Source organism: Lolium rigidum, chromosome 1 (genome assembly GCF_022539505.1).
Source record: "Lolium rigidum isolate FL_2022 chromosome 1, APGP_CSIRO_Lrig_0.1, whole genome shotgun sequence".
In the NCBI taxonomy this organism is placed as follows: Eukaryota; Viridiplantae; Streptophyta; class Magnoliopsida; order Poales; family Poaceae; genus Lolium; species Lolium rigidum.
In genome coordinates, this window is record NC_061508.1 from 71095287 (window position 1) to 71118486 (window position 23200).

The following is a 23200-nucleotide window of genomic DNA, read 5'->3' on the forward strand; positions in this document are numbered from 1 at the left end:
AATGCCAATTGCAGCCCACCCTCACGTATTACCTTGTACCTCAAGAACACAACTGACCATCCAAACCTAGCGGGGAAGGCAGCAGCGATTCGGATATTTCCTTCCGCCATTGGAAGCCGCCTCCCACCTCCACCTCCACCTCCACCTCCACCTCCTCCTCCTCTTCTCCGCCTCACTCCCCTTCTCTCCCCCTATCCACTCCCCTCCATGCGCCTCCTCGCCTGAGCTCCGGTCCCGCCCGCCGCCCCTCGCAATGGCGCTGCAGCTCCGCCGCCTCCTCCCGCACGGCTACGCGCACCGCGCCGTCACCCTCGCCACCAAGCCGTCGCTGCCGCCGGCGCCTGCCATGGTAACAATCCTCCTTCATTCGCCTCCTCCTCCTCCTCCTCCTCGTCACTAGCTCTAATTACCGTAATGAGACATCAAATTCTAATTCTTGTGGGCACGGCAGAAAGATTACCTCTGTACTGCTGCTCTAGGTAGACCACTGCTTCTTCTATAGCATCATTCTTGCTGCTGTTAATACAACTGCGATTAAGATGACGAGAATGCCTTTTCCCCTGTACCACGCTTTTGCTTTACTTTCGTTTCTGCTGTCATCAATTGAACATGATCACACAAAGATTTCTCTGCTTGCAGCTACACTTTGGGACTTCTCAGAGATACGCGTGTGCCTTCACGCCTTATTCACCCCTCCGTCCCCTGCCAAACGTGCGGAGTCACAGTGAGGAGTAGCTCAGCAAGGCAGATGTCTTCAGGAACCGGCTCGCGCCTCGCCCTGCAGCTCAAAGGTAGCCCCTTTTTGACTACCGGGCTCCCAGGTTACCATGGCTTCGTAGCTTCCAGAGCCGCGGATATCCGCGGAGCTGCTTTGAATGCTACCGGCATCTGTACTTCATCGCGGCTCTTCTCGACAGCGTGCGGTAAAAGGCTAAGGTTTCTCGTTAGAAACAAGAGCTCATTTAGCAGTCCGAATGCGGTTAGGAGAGATGGATCCGAGAGACGGCATAGCACACTAGTTGCGTGTAGCACCGTTGCTGATGAGGCTTCCACATCTACGAGCAAGAGCAGGGAGAGTGATGCAGGTACTAAGAAGGGCACTCTTCGGAGGAAGAAGTCCGCAGGTACCAAGAAAGAAGTTAGTGCGGAAATGGAAGAAAAGAAAGTACCCACCAAGAAAAAGACCAGAGCTGCTAAAACTGGTAAACAGCAGCAAAGGCAACCGAGGAAGCTAGTGTGAACCAAGAAGAGAAGAAGGCCGCCGCTTCTAAACCAAAGAAAGGGGTTGGTACATCCAAAGAGAAAAAGACAGCAACAAAGCCGAAGAGATCTTCGAAAGCGAAGGAATCCGCTGCTGCTATTGCAGCTGCTGATGCCAAGAATCACACGAAGACCTCCGCTGATGGTTCTGGCAGTGAGACAAAGCCACTTGTACCTCTTTATCCCCCCACAGCTAAATCAGTTGTTGTAGTTGAATCAGCTACAAAAGCGAAAGTTATCCAAAAATACCTCGGGGACATGTACGAAGTATTACCTAGCTATGGTCATGTGAGAGATCTAGCCGGGAGGTCAAGATCTGTCCGCCCTGATGATGACTTCAGCATGGTATGGGAGGTGCCTACTGCTGCCTGGACACACCTTAAGAGCATCAAAGTAGCATTGAAAGGGTATGTTCTCTAGGCTGTTGGTATCAGTAACATTGTTTACATTTCCTTCTTGACATGTACGTTTGTTTGTAGGACACTTGTCATGTAATTGATTACTTGTACGCTAATATGCTCCATCAAATCTGATTCGTGGAAAGTGGCAAATTGCAAACCTAATCACGAATCTGTCAACTATGAAATAGATCAACTGAACTATTTAAGTGTATACTTGAGTAACATTTGCTCCATACTTACAAAGTTAGTCATGGTGGTTCGTTTACTTGTATTTGTTTTAATCTTTTGCCCTAGCTGATTAAATTGGCTTCAACCGGAGCTTTGATTTCATCCTGAACTATGGATATTTTCTTCATTGCTACACCTGAGTATACACTTATTAGCTAAACCTTTTTTCTGTACATCTGCCTTCCACTGATACTAAGTGTCATTGAAACTATAGCTAACTCTATATACTACATAAAATTTTAAAACCGCAGTGCAAGTTGCCATGCCAAGTTTCTTTGCTTTGTGAAGTTGTTGATATACTACTGATTGTAATATGCTAAAATTTTTCTTAATTCTTGTCTCCAGAGCAGAAAATTTGATTCTTGCATCTGACCCTGACCGTGAAGGTGAAGCAATTTCTTGGCACATAAAGGAAATGCTTGCACAGCAGGATGTGTTGGATGGCCGTGTTACTGTTGCACGAGTTGTCTTCCATGAAATCACAGAGAATGCTATTAAAAACGCTTTAATGTCTCCAAGACATATCGATATGGACTTAGTTAATGCTTATCTCGCACGCCGGTCCCTTGATTATTTGATTGGGTTTGGCATATCACCACTTCTATGGAGGAAGTTGCCTGGTTGTCAGTCAGCTGGACGAGTCCAATCTGCAGCTTTGGCCCTTGTATGTGACCGGGAGGCTGAAGTAGAACAGTTTAACCCTCAGGAATACTGGACTGTCGATACGGACTTCAAAACCCAGTGTTCAGACTCTTCAAAAGGCCTATGCCTCACATCCAGGATAAAGCATCTCAATTCAAAAAAGCTGGATCAACTTTCTATAAGCTCTCGAGAAGAAGCACAAGCTATAGAAAAGAGGATTTATTCTTGCCATTTTGAAGTAAGAGGTGTTAAGAGAAGCAACTCTCACAAGAATCCTCCGATGCCATATATAACATCCAGCCTTCAGCAGGATGCAGCAAACAAACTACATTTTGGTGCAGGGCATACCATGAAGGTTGTTTCTACTTAATAAAAAACTCAGATGCGTATATAGCGTGCTTTACTATTATATTATTACTACCATTTACATGTAACAGTCTATTTACTCACATGGCTCATTATGTGACTGTAGGTAGCCCAAAAGCTTTATGAAGGGATCAATCTTTCTTCAGAACAAGCAACAGGCCTAATAACATACCTCAGAACAGATGGGTATCATGTAGGTACCATCCTACTTTGTTGATTACCAAAGTAGTCTTGCTGTTTATAAATGTACCATGCAGGTAGGATAAAAACACACTCCTGGTCTCTTTTATGTGATTCGTGTTTGTGGGTTAAAATGGGTGTATTCAGATCAAAAATGACCAAATTGGTCCCTCTACATGCAATTGAAATTGTAGAGAAATATTCCACATGGCGATGGCTTTAAGTGGAGCGTGCCACTTTGATAAAGGAGATAGATTACAGAGTGAGATGATCCCGTTTCTTACTGAGAAAGTGACAATACTCATCTTTAGATAGGAAGAAAAGCTTAATTTGCAAGCTAAATGATATTCAAATAGGTTTTTTGAGTAGAGAGGCCAGCTTGATGCTATGACCAAGGAATGGGCACTTTTGCTTCATAGAAAGAACTTAGTTTATCAGCTTTGACATCTGATAGGGAAAATTGAGTTTGATAGGTCGTAGTAAATGTTATTCCATACAAACTGTCTGCCCTTTTATTTGTCTTGCTGTTCTCATTATTTTGTTCAGTTAATGTATTTCTAGGACCCTAGGTAGCGACGGTAGTACAATTTAAAAATGAACATATATTAGGGGGAACTCATATTTGTTTTAATAAAAGTATTAAATATGTACCGGAATTCAAGTGGCGATGACTTGAACTTAGGTGGTGGATTGTGCCTCCAGTCGCCCACCCAAATGAGCTAGCTGTAATCTTAGCTTGAGTTCAATCGCATGAAACACATCATGGGTGTATATGAACATGAACTCAATCTTGGCGACAATCTGTGTTTTGTGTGCATGACCGATATGACTCTCTATTCCTCGATTTGAGAATTTTTCTTGTCAGTTATCAGTGATAGCAGTGTGATGTTGTATCCATTCTAATAACCTGACATTGTGGCCTCACTTGTTTATTCTGCCTTTTCCCCTTGAAGATTTCCAATGAAGCTGCCCAAGATATTCGTTCATTAGTGAAAGAAAGGTATACTCTATTGGAACATGTGCCATCTTGCCTGTAGATTAGAATGTACACTAATTTCTTCTAGCACCAACCTGTTATCCACCCTCCCTGGAGGCATGATCCTGTAACAAACTCTCCGTGCTTTGCGTTTTCTCGAAAAAAGGCCTGTTTTACTGAGTTTTTTCAGGGTTGCTAGTCTATCTTGTTTCTTGTATCATTTGTTAGTTATGTAGTTCCCAATAATTCAGATTTAGTGTTTGAATCATCAATTTCACAGAGTGGAAGTTTGCAGTTTTCATTTTTTTTTCTCATTGTCCACGATTTATGGGACGGGTATTGTGTGAGACACAACAATTCAGATTACCAAATATTTTTGAGATTTTTTTTCTGCTATTGTTATTTTAGAAGCTAGTTTTGGACAATCAGTGTGTTGGTAGTTCAGAATTTTTCCTTCTGTCTATCAATATTACACCTGCGGATGTCCATTCCTGTTAACAAGTGTTTGTTCTAGGTATGGTGAGCAGTATGCATCAGAGGATATTAGGAAGTATTTGAAGAAGGTGAAAAATGCTCAAGAGGCCCATGAAGCTATAAGGCCCACCAGCATAAGGAGGTTGCCATGTAATGAACCCACCATTAATTTTGTGTTTACTCTATTACAGATGCGTGTGCTATCTCTCAAGTTTTGGACTACTATTGATGGTTCTAAAAAACATAACAAATAGTGTTTTGTCATCTGATTAAAAACCTTGTTTATATCACCTCTTGATTCATAACAAATAGTGTTTTGCCATCTGCTGTTTTTAGCTGTCGTGAACATGCTTTATGATTGATCCCTTGATAATGAACTAAGGGTATGCTTGAAGTCTGTATGTTCTGTATGACTGAAAGAGCACCAGAAGCATGAGTTTCATTTTTCAGAATTAAGGGTTGCTGATGTTTTCTTTTGTTTTCACCAAATCTTCTGTAGCATCTTTTTTTGAACCTTTTCTGTAGCATCTCTTGTTCTTACTTGAATATATTTTAGCATTATAGTTTTCGTTTCTTGTTTGATGTATAATTGCAGCATCTTTGGTTGGAATACTCAATGAGGATTGTTTGAAACTGTACACTCTAATATGGAGGAGAACAATGGCTTGCCAAATGGAAGCTTCCAGAACTGAGCTGGTTGGTTACTGTTTTACTTCATTTTTTTATTTTTACCTGTTGTTGTTTATTATACTCCATTCTTTAGGATGTTATTATAAATAAATGTCTTTACCTATATTGTCTGCATTAATGTATTGCAGAACCTAGGTTTTGTCTAGGTCAAAGAATCTTACTCTGCAGTCTGCACTTGTTTTTTAAGGTTCGGGAGTGCAAATACGAGTAGTATATTATGCAAATCAATCCCCTCTCTTCATTAAAAACTGTGAATAATTTGCTTTCTGTTTGAAAGAAGTCTGAATTCAACAAGTTTGCTGCACATTGGTAGCGTGCTGCTCACATGTGCATATTATCTTTGCTGGTCCAGTTGACCTTAGGTTAAAATAACTCTCCGCTTGCTTTGAAAATCGTAATAGGTATTATAATTAATAGGGATTTGTAAGTTGGCGTGAGGGTGTCTAATCAAGCAAACATATGTTCATTTTTTTCTGGTTCATCTACAGAGTTCCCCATTCATCTACAGAAAAGAACTGAACATAGGATTGCATTTTTTTCTCCCAAATCTGTGTTTATGACTGAACTTTTTGCCAAAATTGTCGGTCTTTTCTTCTGTTACCAGCATGAGCACTCTGTTTCACAACTATCACCAAACCATCTCTTCTCTTATGAAAAAACCGAAGAAGTATAGAACGCTGGCCATGCTAGCCATATAAGTGAATTTCCTTACCAATGAACCTTTTTTTATTTTTAGTATTTTGCATATTCAATAACATTGCATGCTTAGTTGCTTACTAATTGCATTGTAGATCCAAGTTGATATTGGCAATCCTGAAGGAGACATGACATTTCATTCATCTGCATCAAGGCTTGACTTCAAGGGATACCAAGCCGTCTATGAGGTAGGCTCTTAATTTAATTCATCTAGGCTTCTTGATCCTCTGTCAGCTCAGTTATGTTTGCCTTTTTTTAAGAAAATTTGTTGATTGTTTCCTAATGTAGCCTTCCTCACTTTTCTTTATGTTGATTGGTCAGTCCATAAGTAGATTTGAGTAGAAAGTATGCTGTATCATCTCACTAACGATATCATTTTATGCTTCAATGGATGATTATATAATTGCTTTGGCCTTTATCATCTGCGTAGCCTTAATTTGGCTTGTGTCTGTTACGACGTGAGCTCGTCCACACAAACAGAAAAGGTGGTGCCCAGTGCCTGCTGCAAGATATAAATGTGATTAGGTTCCTTTTAATTAATTTCAGGGGCCTTAAGCGGATTAATTTGACCAGATTCTGTTTTTTTCTATTACATGAACTTGTTAGGGCCTCTACGGCTCTACCCCTCTTTGAAAGGGGAGTTAGATTAAGCAATAATTAATGAGTTTCTCTCTTTTTCCTTGCCCCAACTGGGGCGAGTGTCCTCTCTTATTTTGGTTATAAATATAAGATAGATGAAAATACATCCTCAGTTAGATGCATATGTAAATCAGGAACAAGGCCAAGCTAAAATTTAGTATATGATTTGCCCATGCCATTTCCCTTCTGATTTTTCCTCTTGTATGTCTCCCAATTGTAGAAACCATTCTTTTTTGAAATAATTATGGAATCTTTTCCTCTTTTATTACTCTTTCATGTGGAATATGGGTTTTGATTTCCAGAAGTTGGGTGTAAATCTCACAGATGGACGTTTCTGGTTTTCTGAGAAGCTTTTCTCTAGTGTCTAGAAGAAGGACAATCTGTTTGCAAAACCTAGTGAGTTAACCGGTCGTATTGTATGCAACAAGGATAATACATGTATGCATAAAATACGGGTCAGGAGTGTGCTTAACGGTCTCAACTCTCAACTGGTTATTGTTTTTGAAAACTAGTGTTTTTTTCAGTTGGTTCTTGCTCATTGGTTTGTCATGTTGTAAAATTATCATGTGTATACTTCAAATTATACACTTAAACTAGTCCGAATTTTTGTCAAATTATCATGTTGAATTTTTTTCATGTGTATACACATGACAAAAACTAGTGTGAATTTATGGTGTGAATTTGTGAAGTATACACATGACAAACATGTAATTCAGTATTGTGTTGTGCATAACCATGTATATTTTTCATTGATTCCCTGCTGGAGTTTTCTATCTCCTTTTCTCCACAGGATGTCTCTTCTCTTACCGTTGCTCAAATGCACGAATTTCTGTCACTATAATTTTAAGTGTTATATGCGTAAGCTTTCTAATTTTTCCTCAAGGAGCCAATTGTGAACCTTGCATGGATATAAGATGGTTGTATGATACAAAAGGACTGTGCCGATTGTTCAGTTTTATGAGCTTATTAAACCCACTAATTAGAGAATGTGTCACTTGTAGGATACTGAAGCAAGTGGGTCCAGTGAAAACCCTGAAGGAGAAGTTGCGCATCAGGATAACTTTGAGGCCTTGTCCAAATTACAGGTTAGCACCTGCTGATTTGCCTCTGACCATACCCTTTCTGTATCCTTTTTTTTTTGTCATGTGACCACAGATTGCTGGCCAGCATTTAACCATGTCATAGTCATAGCACGTCTCCTTTTTCTCAGGTGAAGGATTTGGTATCTCCAGTTAACGTGCATCTTGGGCAGCACTTCACTAAACCTCCATTCCGTTATTCTGAGGGTGCATTGGTCAGTAATAACCTCTGGTTTGGATTTTCACTCATTCCTCTGATCATTGTCCATCCTGAAACAAGGTTTTCTTATTATTTGTTTGTTCTGTAACCTATGATTTCCACCTTGTACCTTATAATCTCCAGATTAAAAGATGGAGGAACTTGGAATTGGAAGGCCCTCTACATATGCATCTATAATGAGGGTGTTGCAGGTAGCCTAACATGCTATTTCTTCTGTTATGCCCAATATACACCACATTGCCTTTCTTGAATGGTCATGTAGCTATTTATAATATGTCTGATGCTATTTGAGTTAAGTCCCATGAGCGCATACTGAATTACATGTTTGGGTTGGTTGGCTCATGTAGCTGCCCCTGTTGTGCTGCACATGGCCACATGCCATAAAGCTCACATGTGCCATGCAGTAATTTAGTAATGCATAACACAGTAAAATCTTCGGGTTGCTGGGAGAGTTGGTTTATTTGAGAACCTGACATACTCGACTGAAATTCTGGTAACAGACTAATAGGCCACCTCTGTGGTTAGTGGTTACTAGTATGCACAATTGGGTAGTTTACAGGTGTAACTGGGTTGAATACAACTAACAAGTTTTAATAACAGTAACACATGGCCGAGCCCAACAGTGACAAAGGTTTAGGGATTCACTATGTGCTAGTTTCTACTTTCATTCATACCAATGGCGGTACTTTTTCATTCATTGGCAACTACTCTTGCAAATGCATAATAGTTTCTGCCATACTTGTGACATCCAGGACCGGAAATATGTGACAATAAAAAGTCGAGTTTTGCACCCTGAATTCCGTGGTCGAATGGTATGTTCTTGTTCCTTATGTGATCTTCACCCTTCTACAAATATCATGTTAGTTGTGATATCATCTGAAATTCCTTTATGTTGGTTTAAATAGAAATAATGCTGATTGCTACCTGCATTATTATCTCCAATGCCAGTGCATTTGTATACATGGTAGCAATGCATCCTGTTTGTAACTGTACAGTTATTACTCTTTCTCATGACTCTTATCGAGATGGATGAACTCACTAAAACCCGTACATCTTGATCTGTATATCATTTTCTCTTTACAAGGGTGAATATTTCATGGTTCTCCAAATGCCAAATTACACCTCAGCAGTTATTTCATCTTTATGCAGTTTAATTTTGTCGCATATGGTTTTAGCCTGTGTTTAGGGCATTCTTTCAGCTCTACTAGCTGATGTTGCTTATTATAAACTTATTTCAGTTTTCTTGTGTCTAATTTTGACATACTCAATGCCATCTGTTTCTCAGGTCTCAGCATTTCTTTCACATCTTTTCTCTGAGATTGCCGATTACAGCTTTACCGCTAACATGGAGACTGAGGTACTAAACATATTTTAGCCTATAGTTTTGTGTACATTTTCTTCTATACTTGTTCTTTACTATGGTTTCAGAAACCAGCTTAGCTGGCGGTTTAGGTAAATATGAAATTCCAGAAAATCTGGAGGTGTTAATATCAGTAGAAAGTGAGACCCACATACTTTGAAAAGAAAGGCTGTAACTTTGTTCATAATTTTCTTGCTGTAATGAATATTATCAACAATATTATCTAGATATGTGTTACTGGTTCAATATATGCAAAATTGAGTAGTTTTGGCCACCTTCTGCCTCACTCCAGCCAGCATTACGGCTGCAGACCAGTATTGGAATTATAATTCTTTATCCGTTATGGGGAAACTTGTTGTGCCTAGTAGACATCAAAAGACTGAAACTAGTAGTTGTACATGAAATTGAAATCCCCATACTCAATGTTGGCCATGTGCGCATGTGCAACCCTGTTCTTCCATTTGAGCAATATCAAGGTGCGCAGTGGAGTTGCACTAAAATCAGAATTTGAAGCAGGCTATTATGAAATGAATTGTGTAAAAGGATAAATGGGTTTCATCCCAATTAACTATTGAAATACTACATGAAGAAACTTGGGACGTTATCCAAATATGTCAATAAGCCTGTTTATATAGTGTGGTCTTATCAGAGGTGGACTTTAGGGATATGGCAAAGCTTCTTTGTTATTCTTTGCTTAATGAAAATAAATAACAATATGCGCAGCAACCTAAGTAGGATATCTACTGTGAGATATATCAACTAAAGATAATACTATATCTGAATTATCCAGATGCGAAATTATGCATCTAACAAATCTAAGTATGAAGAGGCTCATTCCTTTGTTATTCTTTGCTTAATGAAAATAAATAACAATATGCGTAGCAACCTAAGTAGGATATCTACTGTGAGATATATCAACTAAAGATAATACTATATCTGAATTATCCAGATGCGAAATTATGCATCTAACAAATCTAAATATGAAGAGGCTCATTCCAGCAGGGTGGCCATGTGCACATTCTCCTATTGAGTGTGTTTGAACAAGCCCACAGCCATGAACTGTATATGCATCATTATTTATCCTTTCTTAAAATCTTCATCAATAATCATAAAGGGATCAAACATACAAAGTCAAGATGGAGTTATACCATAAGGCTGTGATTCCTAATCGGATTAGCCCTTTTCCTTAAAGATCAGTGACGATGATGTGCTGAATAGAAGATGTGGGGCTAGAAATAGTTTTCTTTGTTATAAGGATCCTATTAATTGTTCCTTTTCTGCTCCATTAATAGCTAGACAATGTTTCTGCTGGGTCAACTGAATGGAAGGGCCTACTGAAAGATTACTGGGAACGATTCAACAAATATTGCGGAGATGCTAGTCAATGGGATGTCAGAAAGGTAATATTTTTCCTGGTACCTGGGAAATATCTGACCCTTGCACCCAGATGGTTATTCTCCTAGAACATCTAGTGCTTGAATGAGGTTATTGCTAAGTTTTCTGGCGCATGCCACTTCAGTATTGAAACCTGGATCTAATTTGAATCAGCCACTTTGTTGCAGGTAGAGAGAATGCTTGAAGAGAAATTCTCTTCTATCCTCTTTCCAGACCTTGCCAGCGATAGTAGGATTTGCCCTAGGTAATTTTAATTAAGATATTTAGGAAGTCTAATTTGGCATCCCCAAACATAGATGCACAATTTGATTTAATATGGGAATCCTTCGATGTTACCTTATTATGTGATGCATTAATTATGTTTCTTCCTTAAATACTTAACATGCTTGTTGATTATCTGCAGTTGTTCTGAAGGAACCCTGAGATTCAAAGTTAGTAGGTATGGCGAAGGCTACTTTATTGGTTGTGATCGGCATCCGAAGTGCAAGTATGATCTTGCTATCCCCTCTAATAAACATTAAATACCTTCAAGTTGAGCTTAATTTCTGCTGTAACCCTTTGTTTTCTCCTGTTGCAAGTTGTAATTTGCACTGCAGTTTCTTGATTGTAACTGAATATGGTCATATCTTTTATTGTGAGGACAATATCAATCGTACTTAATAACTAAACTAATTATAATAGGTACATCGCTCGCACATTATCAGATGAAGATGATGATAATGAAGCCTCCGAGGAAACACAACCAAGGTCTTTTGAGCCTAGGTTACTTGGTCTCATTCCTGATACAAGCGAACAGGTTGGTTTCAGTCTGTAATGTTTCTGGACTTATTTATTTCTCAGGTACTAAGTGGTTGTTTTGGTTAGACGAATTTAGAGTTAGCTTTTAGAAAACGAGTTTAAGCAGAATTTTTAGCAAAACCAGTTTTGGTTAGTTTTTCTGTTAGCATGCATTTACCCAAAACTATGTTTGGGTGACTTGAGACACAATGCACATCTTCTCAAGCCGAACAGGAAAGCCTCGTTGAGCACCTTGTGCTCGCAGTCACGCCGTCATCGGGATACCGGTGCATGTGCCGGCATCGGTGGATGCCAAGGACGGACCTGCTGGAGGACACGCCAACGCTAAGGCGTGGACTCAGCTCTGAGGAGCACCCACTCACCTCGTCCGCGAGGCTGCACCAGTCGGTGTCGACCATCGTTGTCGTCATATGGATTTTCCATGGCTGAGAATACACAGGTTCGCTAAGGGTATGCCCATCAACGTCAGGCTTGCCATGTGCTCCGTGCCGGGCCGACGACCGAGACTTTGTCCTCAGGGCCTACTCCAGGAGGGAGCTGCCGCCGGTGATTCCGCAGTCGGTTTCCTGCAGCAGGCACTCCAAAAACTTTGGGCCAGCTAACCATGTTGTTGCCGTTCCGTGAGCGCATGCTGCCGGCGTCAGTGACTAAGCGGTCCAAGCCCACCATTCTGCCTGGCAGGATCAACAGCAGAGTGGTCCCTACGGCTCCAGGAGACCGTGATGCGTTGTGGAAGGAGAGTGGGGAGGAGTTGGCAGAAGAGGAAGCAGCACGGGGAGGCTTTGGCGGCATAGGTGCGTGTGCCTGGTGGGAACGGACGGTGGCAGATTCATGAATGGAGTCGGGCGAGCAGCTCCGCGGGTGAACTGCTTCTCACGACGAGGATCGGGTTAAACCCATTTTGACAAAAACGTGAAATAGTCGTTTTTCGCAATACTAGATTTTCTCATTTTGTGGAAGTCTGGTTTTAGCTATCCACGATTTCTTCCAGCTAAACAAACAGCGTTTTAGGTTGGTAGAGCTTTAAACGTGTTTTGCGAAACCCAGTTCTTCCAAAACCCGTAACCAAACAAGGCCTAACTAAGTGTATATGACATTTTTGGTTGTTCTGCAGGTGTTTTTGAAACAAGGTCCTTATGGTTACTACATCCAGGTTGGAGAGGATAGAAAAGGATCTTCTCAGAAAAGAGCTCCTCTGTCGGAGGTAATTATTACCTTAGTTTGTACATTGTCCTTCCAGAAGCTTACCACGGATATCTTTTAACCTTCTTTCAGGTCAAAGATGTTGACTCTATAACTATTGAAGATGCAATTGAGCTATTGCAGTATCCAAAAAATCTGGTATGCTTTTTCTATAAATTTTAGGTCTTTGAAAGCGTTATTGAGTTCAAGCATGACATTATAGTTGCCAACAGGGAAATCACCCCGATGATGAACATCCGGTGCTGATGACACATTCTAAAGCTGGATTTAGCGTCCGGCACAGGAGAACTCTTGCTCCAGTGCCAAAGGTATGTTTTGTTATTAGTATTACACATGTTTTAAATACGAAATGGGATTTCTGTTTTGGTGGAATTGTTGTCAACTTGTTATGAAGAAACTTTAATAAGATTCATATGCAATTACATTATATAGTTTTTGGTTTGAAATTCTCGTCGCAAGTCTTAGCAATGCCTTGAAAATGTGTGATGACAGAGCGAAGACCCAAAGAAGATGACGCTTAAGCGTGCACTGAAGCTTCTGACGGGTAAAAATGTCAAAAAGTTTGGTCGACCAAAGGGAAAAAGTAACAAAGATGCAGAAGTCATTGAATGGCATTAAGTGATTGGCTGTTACAGTATCCAATGTGGAGACTTCTCACTCTCAGAACTAACAACGGTCCACGTAAGCCTGCGCATAAAGTTCAGACTGGATCAGCAGTAAGACAAGTCAGTATTTATGCAAGTGGTTCTGTGTGCCCAATACTGTCGATACATTCCCGGTTATGCTTTCTGAGAGAGGGGCATCAGTGCGTGACAGGGCAGCTGGTCAGATAAGCATATAAAGCCTGTGCTCAGATGCTCATGTTTTCTGAGCTGTATTTGCTGCTGGATTTCTTCATCCTAAGAGGATATGTACCCTAGACTTTCAAAGGCTGATCTCCCCTCACTTCATTCATTTATGGGACACAGTCAGCAACTGTACAGAAAACACAGATGATGAACAGCTTACTGGATTATACACCCATAGGTTTTGCTATTTCCATTTTGTAATTCTTAAATAGCTATGGTATCATAAAATTCCATGGTTGAATGTGACTGCCGTTTTTCCCTTGGCAATTGCACATTGTTGCGGCAATTAATGTAAAATTAAAGAGTTTTCGATTTAGAGGCCTATGATTTTTTTTTGTTTATACCTGGTTTGCCATTTATTCCAGCATGTTCTTGGTGAAGGACAATTGAAAGGTCACAGCATTTAATGCCAACTGGTGAATGATCGCTAGTGACAGCATTTTATACTCCTTATGTCTTTTGGATCCTTGTTCATATTTCAGGTGTATGTACGCAACCTTACATAAACTTGGTGATTATCTCAGTCCTTCAAATTCTAAAGAAATACATAGCAGGTGCCTTCTATAGTGCCGTGCATTTTTCTATGGCATTGCGATTGTAAGGATCATATTTGAGGTGGTCTTCTGACTCTCCGTTTACAGTTCTGTTGGTTTCACCTTTTTTTTTTTTTGCTTTGTACATTGCACATTAGAAGAGGGTGTTTCTGATTAATTAGGTTATACTCCACAGGTCTCATAAAGATTGTCCGAGATTGTCAAAATTAAGATGTATCTAGATACTAAATAATATCTATATATTTTTAATTTTTGATAAATTCCAGACAACCTTTGTGGAACCGAGGGAATATAACTTCTTTTTTGATATGAGGGAGTATAACTGATGTAAGGTTATATGTCATTGTCTGTGTTTTCCAAACGTTGCGCATGTAGACATGGACAACGTTTTAGGGAACCCTTGCCATTGAACATTCAGATTAGTGTACCTCAAGCTTTCTCCATCAGCATATACTAGGAAGCTTGCTGCGGCGGCACGCAGCGCCCCTGTGTTGGTTATAGTATCGTAGAAGTACTATAGAAGTGTTGGTGTGGAAGCATTATTGAAGAAACATAAAAGTAGTACTGTAGCGGCATTGTTTCATCCTTTTCAAGTCCCCGTAGGTAATCCCCGTGTGGTGAAAAATGAGGGCAATATGCCAATACCACTATCTATAGTGGCCAGAGCAAGAGCAAGTCTATTTTTCGAAGAGGGCACTACTATTTTTGTCGATTAAAACATGCGACACATGGTTGAGTGTCTTTGTTTCTGGAGTTGCTACAAAAGAAAATGGTAGTATTTTCTCAGGTTGAAAGAGGTAGCGGGTGAAGTAAGTACAACTTTCTAAAGGTGCGGTAGAAGAAGGTAATAGTATTCTTCCCAGGAAAAAGAGGCCACGGAAGGTGGAGTAAGTATTTTTTTCCCAGATGTACCGTAGAAGGCAAAATATTATTTTCACTGGTTAAAAAAGGCGGAAAATGTTGGTACCATCAAAGAATATGCACCAGTGAAAAATCACTGGCAGGTAATTAGCGTTCGGAGATACTATCAATTTTGAAGGTTCGTTTAAATTCTTGTGTGCGCAAAAATACCGTCACAAAAATATGCATCCTCTCACTATTAAGTAATTACTGGTTTGGTTTTTTAGTTGACATCAGCACGTGAAAGAATACTTTAGAAGTTGAATATGTATACGGATGAATTACTGCAAAAAATCAGTATTGCAACTGTAAATAACCGGTGCAGAAATAATACCTTTCTAAAGGTGCGTTAGAAGAATTTAATAATATTATCCCAGGCAAAACAGGTGACAGAAGGTGGAGTAAGTATATTTTTTCGATGCTACCATAGAAGGACATAATATTATTTTCATGGGATAAAAAGCGGGAAATGTTGGTGTCGGCGAAGAATTATGCACCGGTGAAAAATCACTGCAGAAGTTGAATATTTATACGAACGAATTACTACGAAAGATTACCGTTGGCAACTGTAAATAACCGCCGTGGAAATATGAGCCATGCAAGGATTACTATTAAGTAGTTAAAGGTCTTTTGTAGTTGACATCGGTACGGAAAAAATACTACAAAAGCTGAATATGTGTAGTGACGCATTACTGCGAAAAAATCACTATCGGTAACTGTAAAAATACCCTGCAAAAAATTAGGAAATATATCTAAGATGAAATGTAAAGAAAAACTGAGTGTAGCACTGTTCATGTGCATAGCATGAACAATGTTTTGTTCAATGTGGTGAGGGCAAAAGCCATCGGCTTTTATATATAGTACTAGGAAGGTATGCGCGGCGGCACGCCGCGGCCTTGGCTATTATATTGTTGGATAACCTATTGTAGAAGTACTCAATATTTAGGGATTCAGGGTACAAAAGTACCGTAGAAATGTGTGGAAATATTGTTGTATAAAGTAGAAGTGCCATTGTAGCACCAACGTTCGGGTTTTTTCCCTCACCCGTACGGTGATCGTGATGCGGTGAAAAAATAGTGTATTATGGACAAAAATAAATAGGTGATCGTGAGGCTAAGGTAAAAATAAAATGGTGTGGCAGTACATTGTGGTTGCGGTGCCCAAAGACAACACACACCGGTTGAAAGAGGCCGCGAACGGCGGAGCAAGTTATGTAGAGAAGTTTGTAGTTGTTTTTGGATTTACTTAGAAGAAGGTAGTTTCCCCTGCTAAAAAAGGCGGTATACGGTTGAGTAAGTATATTTTTCCGTATGTACCACAGAGGAATACATGTCTAGGCAATAGACAGTGGAGTAGCTATATTTTTTGAAAAATCCCCTAATAAAAGATAGCATCATATTGTCACAATAGTTTAGGCAACGAAGGGTGGAGTAACTATATTTTTCCAAGGAGGTAGAAAAAAGTACTATTTTACCGCATAAAATAGGCGTTGGACCGTAAGGTATTTTTATTTTTGAAGCTGCTATAGAAGAAAGCGGTACTATTTCCCTTGATGGAAAGAGGTGACATACGTTCATGTTTATTGGGCTCCATAAGGTATTTTTATTTCCGAAGCCGCTACAGAAGTAAGCGGTAGTATTTCGCTTGATGGAAAGAGGTGACATACGCTCATGTTCATTGGGCCTTGTCGTTGGGTAAAAGATGGTAAGAGTTGAAGCCTAGTTTACCGGAGGGAACGGGTTTGCACCCTAAGAAGGGGCCATGATCCCTCACGCCTCGTAGAATAGTCAAGAACAATTCTCTTGACATGCAATAGCGGCACCGGAATAGGTGCTTCGGAAAGACTGGATTGGTGGGGTGGAACTAGTCCCTGAAGAGACTGTAGTGACCAGCTTCGCGAATGCGCTTCATATTGGCCTTGTGTGGCCTAGTTGAACCCTTGTGCACGCGCATATTCCTATTAGTGTGCTCATCGATGAGCGATGTTGCGACAACCATGAATTCTGAAGAGACGACCGACTCATCGTCCGATAAAATGTTCTTGTAGAAGAATTTGATCGACCTGGTGAGGTCTATCTGCGTGCAACACGGACAGATTAATAGCCAATATCATAGGCGCAATTTTCCAACAAAATGGTCCCGACTCATACCTCAAACTCGGACTCGCAAGTGGCCGAACAGTCCTGGAAAGCGATGTTGGTGGGAGTATCTGAGCCGACGGGCAGCGGCCAAGGACCTGCCGTGGTGTCCGGAAGTGCGTGCTAGGGTACTGACACGAATCCTGGACTCCAAGATTGAGCGACGGCGGGGACCGTGTGCATCACAGAGCGCACCCTGATGTGGGCGGCGGTAGAATGTTGGGGTTTCAATTTCGGGGCGGACACTTGTCACAGGAGAATTCTTGCAGGTCATTGCTGAAGTTAAAAGACAGCATCAAAATTTGCTTCCCAAACATGGCGAAACTCTCTAGATTGATCTGTCAATGAAAGGAACAAATTTTTTTTAGGGTGTGCCTATGTCTCAGTCGACTGAGATTTTCTTAAGTCTCAGTCACCTCAAAAAAGTGCAACTGCAGTTCAAAAAAATGTGCAACTCGGATCAGTTGCACTTTTCTAGTAAAAAAGTGTAATTGCACTTTTTTGACAGAAAAGTGCAACTCAAGTGCATTTCTGTGGGTGACTGAGACTTAAGGAATTCTCAGTTGACTGAGACATAGCAAAACCGTTTGGGTGTGTCTATTTCTCAGTCAACTGAGAATTTCTTAAGTCTCAGTCACCTCAGAAAAGTGCAACTGCAGTTCAAAAAAATGTGCAACTCGGATCAGTTGCACTTTTCTAGTAGAAAAGTGCAATTGCACTTTTTGACAGAAAAGTGCAACTCAAGTGCATTTTTGTGATTGACTGAGACTTAAGAAATTCTCAGTTGACTGAGAAATAGCAAAACCGATGCAGCTTGGAAGACTAGGAAGGCTCCAGGTTTGGCGAGTGGCGACAGCTACTGCTACAGGAATTGGAGTATAAACAGATTCATCCAGAGAATTCCAGCGCCACGGTCATGATCCAGGTATCGACGCCCATGATTATCTCTGTTCTTCAGGCCAAAGCACAAGCTCTCATCTTTGCAGTCCGGCTGGCTAAGGCTATGCAGCTTCAGCAGCAAACGTTCCTGATGGATAATAGTGCTTTGGCCAAAGCTGCTCTTGCAAACTCCATTACAGAATCACAGGTCCCATGGGAGATCAGGCGTCACATAGCTGAATTCATAACTTTTACCAAATCTTCTATAACATCAGCTTACCAGATAAAGAGAGATCTCAATGGAGTTGCCCACAACTGTGCACATCAGGCTTTAAGACAATCTCCGTCTCAGCCTATCTTTAGTTGCTTAAATTCAGCTCATAAAAGTCTTACTTATCCTATACTTTATGCAGATCAACAGATGCAATGTCAAAGTGTTGTAATCCATGCTATGAACTGCTTATGAGTTGAATAAAATTTGGCGTCTCTGGAGTCTCTCTTTGTGCAAAAAGAAATGCATTCTCTACTATGTAGTTTTTAATCATGTCAGTTTTGAACGAAAGAAGTGCACAATTTAGTATCTCCCTTTATATAGTCACCATTTAAGGTAGATTAGCTTGAACCCATCAAATTTAAAAAGTATGCTTCTATTTTTTTATACACATGTCTCTTAGAGTCTTAGTCATTGCTCTGCCATTAGCATAGTGAAACTTTGATCTTTTTAATAATCACATAGTTCAAAGAAGATCGCGTGTTATACCCATCATTCGAGAAAATAAATGACCATATGCTGTCCTTGCCTTTCACATAGCATTAACACAGTAAGATACACGGGTAGTTCTGTTTGGTAGGATTTCTTTATCGCCGAGTTCGTCTGAAAACTATAAGTAGCACTCGCTGCAGTTGTCTAGCTAGTTTCACCTAAATTGTAGCATGTCTTTAGGTTGTGTTTGAACAAGGCCAAACTAAGAGCGTCGCACCTCACTCTTTGTATTTATTGGAGCTCTACTATCTAGCAGCTCACATGTTGGTGGTATAGGGCTGAGAGGCACCAGGAAATGCACACTAGTGTTGCTACGCTGAGAGTGCAAGGCTAAGTGTCCACAGTGTCCAGACGGTGTTCTTTTTCCGTTGGTAGTTCTCTCGGCAGAGACTTGGACGCACAAAATCCCTGAAGCCGAGTAAGATGACACGACCTCGCCCGAAGCACGACTCACGTGTGTGAATCTTGTGAGATGGCGGTGACCGTGATCTCTTTCATCATCAAGCCGGCCAACTCGATGTTAATCATGTGCTCGTCCTCATGCCGTCAGATCTGCCTCCACTTTTTGCTGAGGCACTGCAACCATACTGCTCCCTTCTAGTCTAGCTGATGCGACAGTGGTGCTCCTGGCGGCTGGCAGTGAGGCACGATACAAATGCTGGTGGCACTGGGTTTCACTTCACGCCATGTGCGACGAACATACTTCCTCAATCGCTGATAGACATGCTATTGAGTTGGCCACACCTCACCAATCTCCTGCGCCGCGATCCAGGATGAATTTTTAGTGGTCCGGCAATGACCACCCACATACCTCTCTGCATTGATTGGAATGATCCACTTAATTTGTGATTTGGTGTGGCAAACCAATACTCAAATGGTTGCCATAAATTGTATGGAAATTGCATGTTTTCAGTTACAAACTAAATACTCACATGTATCAACATGATACAATGAAACAGCTGAGACAACACGGAGCGAGGAACGACTTATCAGATTATACACCCATAGGTTGTTTGCCACTTCCCTTTGTGGTATTCTTGATCTTATAATGTTAACATAAAGTGCATCTCCTATTCTGTTGTGGCAAATTGTGTAAATTTTAAGGAGAGTTTGGGCGATTATATCCAAAGGTCACTGATTGTTGGTTTGTACCTGGCTCTTCCAGTTTTTCATCTTTATGTTTGGGAGGCGTCAAAGAATATGACAGTACATTTCTTTCCCGTTCCCGTTCATGTCCCTGACTGCTGCTGCTAGATCATATCATGCAAGCGTGAATTTGAATCTCATTTTGCAAGGCAAATTTTACTGAAGAGGCTAAAATCGCTAAATTAAGCCTGTAGTTTTTTTTTAAATTGAAGGCCTAAGCCCAGCTTTAAATTAATAAAGCCACAGCGGCAGATTACATGGATGCTGAGAACAGCTTACAACACAAAGAAAAACAAGCAAACATAAAGAACATGAAGAACAGCTTGCAACTCTAAGGCCCTCTTCAGCAAACAGAGCCCGGCACCAGTGGAGCTCGAGGAGATAGCTGGTGTGGCATGACAGGGAAGGCCCCGGGGAGGCAAGCATCAGCCTCAACATTTCCATCGCCGCAGAAGGCTCCCTGCCTCCTCGCCCTGGCTCGAAGGGCGCCGTACCGTCAGCCGATGGAGGCGCTCCCCTGAGCTAGGCTGTCCACTAACGCCGGGAACCGAGGGAGCCGAACCAAGCACACCGATGCCAAGCCACACAAAGAGCAACACAACAGTAGACCGGAGATCGAACGCGTCGGAGACGAAGCAGCTGGGCACGCTGGAGAAGATCACCGGAACACCTCCAAAACACACAACCTGCGTCCACCTCCTACCCTAGCTCCCCAAGGCCGCGCCTTCAGCAAGGTGAGCGACGCCACGGCGCCACCGCGGCCTAATCCAAGATTAGGTTTTCACCCAGGGAGCAAGGAGGAGGGGGGAAGGACAGTACCTCGGCGGCGCCCCCAGCAGGGAAGGCGGCGCCCATGGACGTCGTCGCCGTCGTGACCGTTAACACCGGTCAGGGATTTCTCCCGGTCGCAGAGTCCCGCCACCATCAGCTTGGCCGGTGCAGGACCAGCGAGCTTGGACGCCGTTGTGGAGAGGAGGGGCCAGCGGCTTCAGATCTGGCGCCGGCGACCACCGAGGGGGCCCCCAGTCCATGGCCAGCACCCGCCGGCTCCGCGCCGCCCACACGGCCGCGGAGACCAGCCCGCACCCGCAACCCCGCTCGCCGCCGAGCCGGAGTCGCACCACCACCAGATCAGGGCCGCCGCCCTGAGATCCCGAGCCCCCACCGAGGAGGCCGCCGAGCGAGACCTCCCGCACCCCAGGCTGAGCCAGGGCCAGCCATCGGAGCCGGAGGAGAGCCAAGCGACCGCATCTGCTGCGGCGAACCCGGCGCGAGGTTCCTCCACCCATACGCCGCGCGGGGAGCCAAGGGCCCAAATCCCCGCCGCCCCCTTCACCGGCGTCGCGAGCCAGGGCCGGCGGCGCCTCAGGGAGCGACGAGGAGGAAGGAGCGGAGGGGAGGGAGCGGCGGCGGCGGAGACTAGGGTTTCGCCCCCTCGGTCGCCTGGAGGGGGCGACGCGAGGGGAGCGGAGCGTTCCTTAAGCCTGTAGTTTGACAACCGAGTCAATAAAATCTGAAAGTGCCGTTCTGTGCAAGCTAAGCTAGCTTTATAAGAAATGTGGATAGATCTAAACATCCTAAGCCATGGATTTGAAGCTGACACAGTGATATTATAGTGTCAATACTTATCTAGTTCTAGAGTTCCAGAATACTTCCGCAACACCCTTGGACCACGCCTCTCGCTGGCCGCTGAGGCCGACCTTCGTGCCCTTGCCAACGAGCTTAGCTCTGTGGTCCTACACCACGGTGCTCTCGATACTCGTTGTGACCACCTCACTAACAGAAAACTCTCGAACAAAAGTGTCTATTCCAATTCTTTCAGGGCATCTGCAGATCGACAAGGTGGCAGAAAAGGTTTGGAAGAGCGCTGCCCCCCTCAAGTGCAAAGTTTTCTGTTGGCTTGCTCGGAAGAAGCGCCTTCCCACCAACGAGCGGCAGTTCAGACATCGTCTCAGCACCACTGCTGCTTGCCTCTCCATCTAGTGCTTTTGCGCCCCAAAGCCCGTGAAGTCTGGAGCTTCTTCTACCCGAATTTCGACGCTGGGGGCCCCTCCAACCTTACCGACTTTTAGACATCGCGATGCCGAAGCTATGAGGAAACAACCAATAGCACCGCCATCGCCTAGAGTGTATGGAAGAGAAGAAACGCCCGGACCTTCAATGGCGTTGTTGAAGACATTGCTCTAGTCTCCCGTAGGTGCATCGAGGATATTAGGCTTTGGGCTCATCGATGTACTACCCCCTCTTCCTCCTCCTCTCTAAATAATTGGTGTAATGGTTTTGACCCGCCTTGAACCCCCCACCCTCCGTCCCCTGCTCTCCTCACTCCCTCTAAAAACTTGTAATGCTCCCTTGTGTTGTTATTAAGTTGTTCAGGCTAGCGTAAGCCCACCGTAGCCCCAGTCAAAATATGTGAGAGAGAGGACTTAATGCTAAATTACAAGGTAGCTCGATCATAAATCGGTGTAGTCTCCACGCACGTGGCTGCATTATACCATATTTGATTAAGGAAACCGTCGTTATTTGGAAAGAGGAAGGAAAGATATATAGCTATTTCAGTAACCGAGAGTAACCTCACGTTGGACTGACAGAGAAGCGGTACATACCCATGTGACATGTTGTTACTTATGCAAGTTCACATAGAATTTGTTTGGCACTAGGTGTGAGAGTAGTCGGGTAGGCATAATGTCGCATCCCATATTTTAGCTCTAAGTTTGGGAGGCATTGAGGAATGTAGAGGCACATTGTGTTGGCCTATCACTACTTCTCATTCTGAAGATCGATGCAGTGCCAAAATATTCTCGACAAAGTATGTAATGTTTGTGGCCAGAGATAACCATCTGGAGAAATGATGCAGCCTAGCTAGTCTGACCAATCGACAGAAAAAAAATACTTAAAGACACGAGAGAATTAACTGAGATCCTAATCTTGACTGTAAAGTCAATAGTTCATTCTTATGTGTTACTACAATACCACATTTGTGATGACAAGGGGACACACTGACACACATTATTGTAAACTGCTAATTAAGAAATTGAATTGTAGAAGTTGTCCTAACTATTTCTGAATACATCCAGTTGTTTTTCAACGCTAATGATGGCAAGCCTTTCTGAGAGCAAGCTAACTTGTATCATTATCCTAAAGAAAGCTAAGTTAAGATACATACTCTGTCCAAGTCATCGTATGTTGTTTTGTTGGTCGACGAATAGACACTTTACCCACAAGTTAACACACATAAATTGTTAAAAGCCCATGGTTAGAAGTGGCCATATGAGTAATTTTTATCTAACGGCATTGAAGGTTCAAAATTTGTGATCACGAAAATTTTAGATCTCAAAATATCCAATTTTAGAAAAAAATCAGAT

At 42.3% G+C, this 23200-nt stretch overlaps 1 pseudogene; it reads left to right on the plus strand.

Moving 5' to 3' along the window:
- The first annotated feature begins 253 nt into the window (after nt 1-253).
- On the plus strand, nt 254-13771 carry LOC124646987 (annotated as a pseudogene).
- The last annotated feature ends 9429 nt before the right edge of the window (nt 13772-23200 follow it).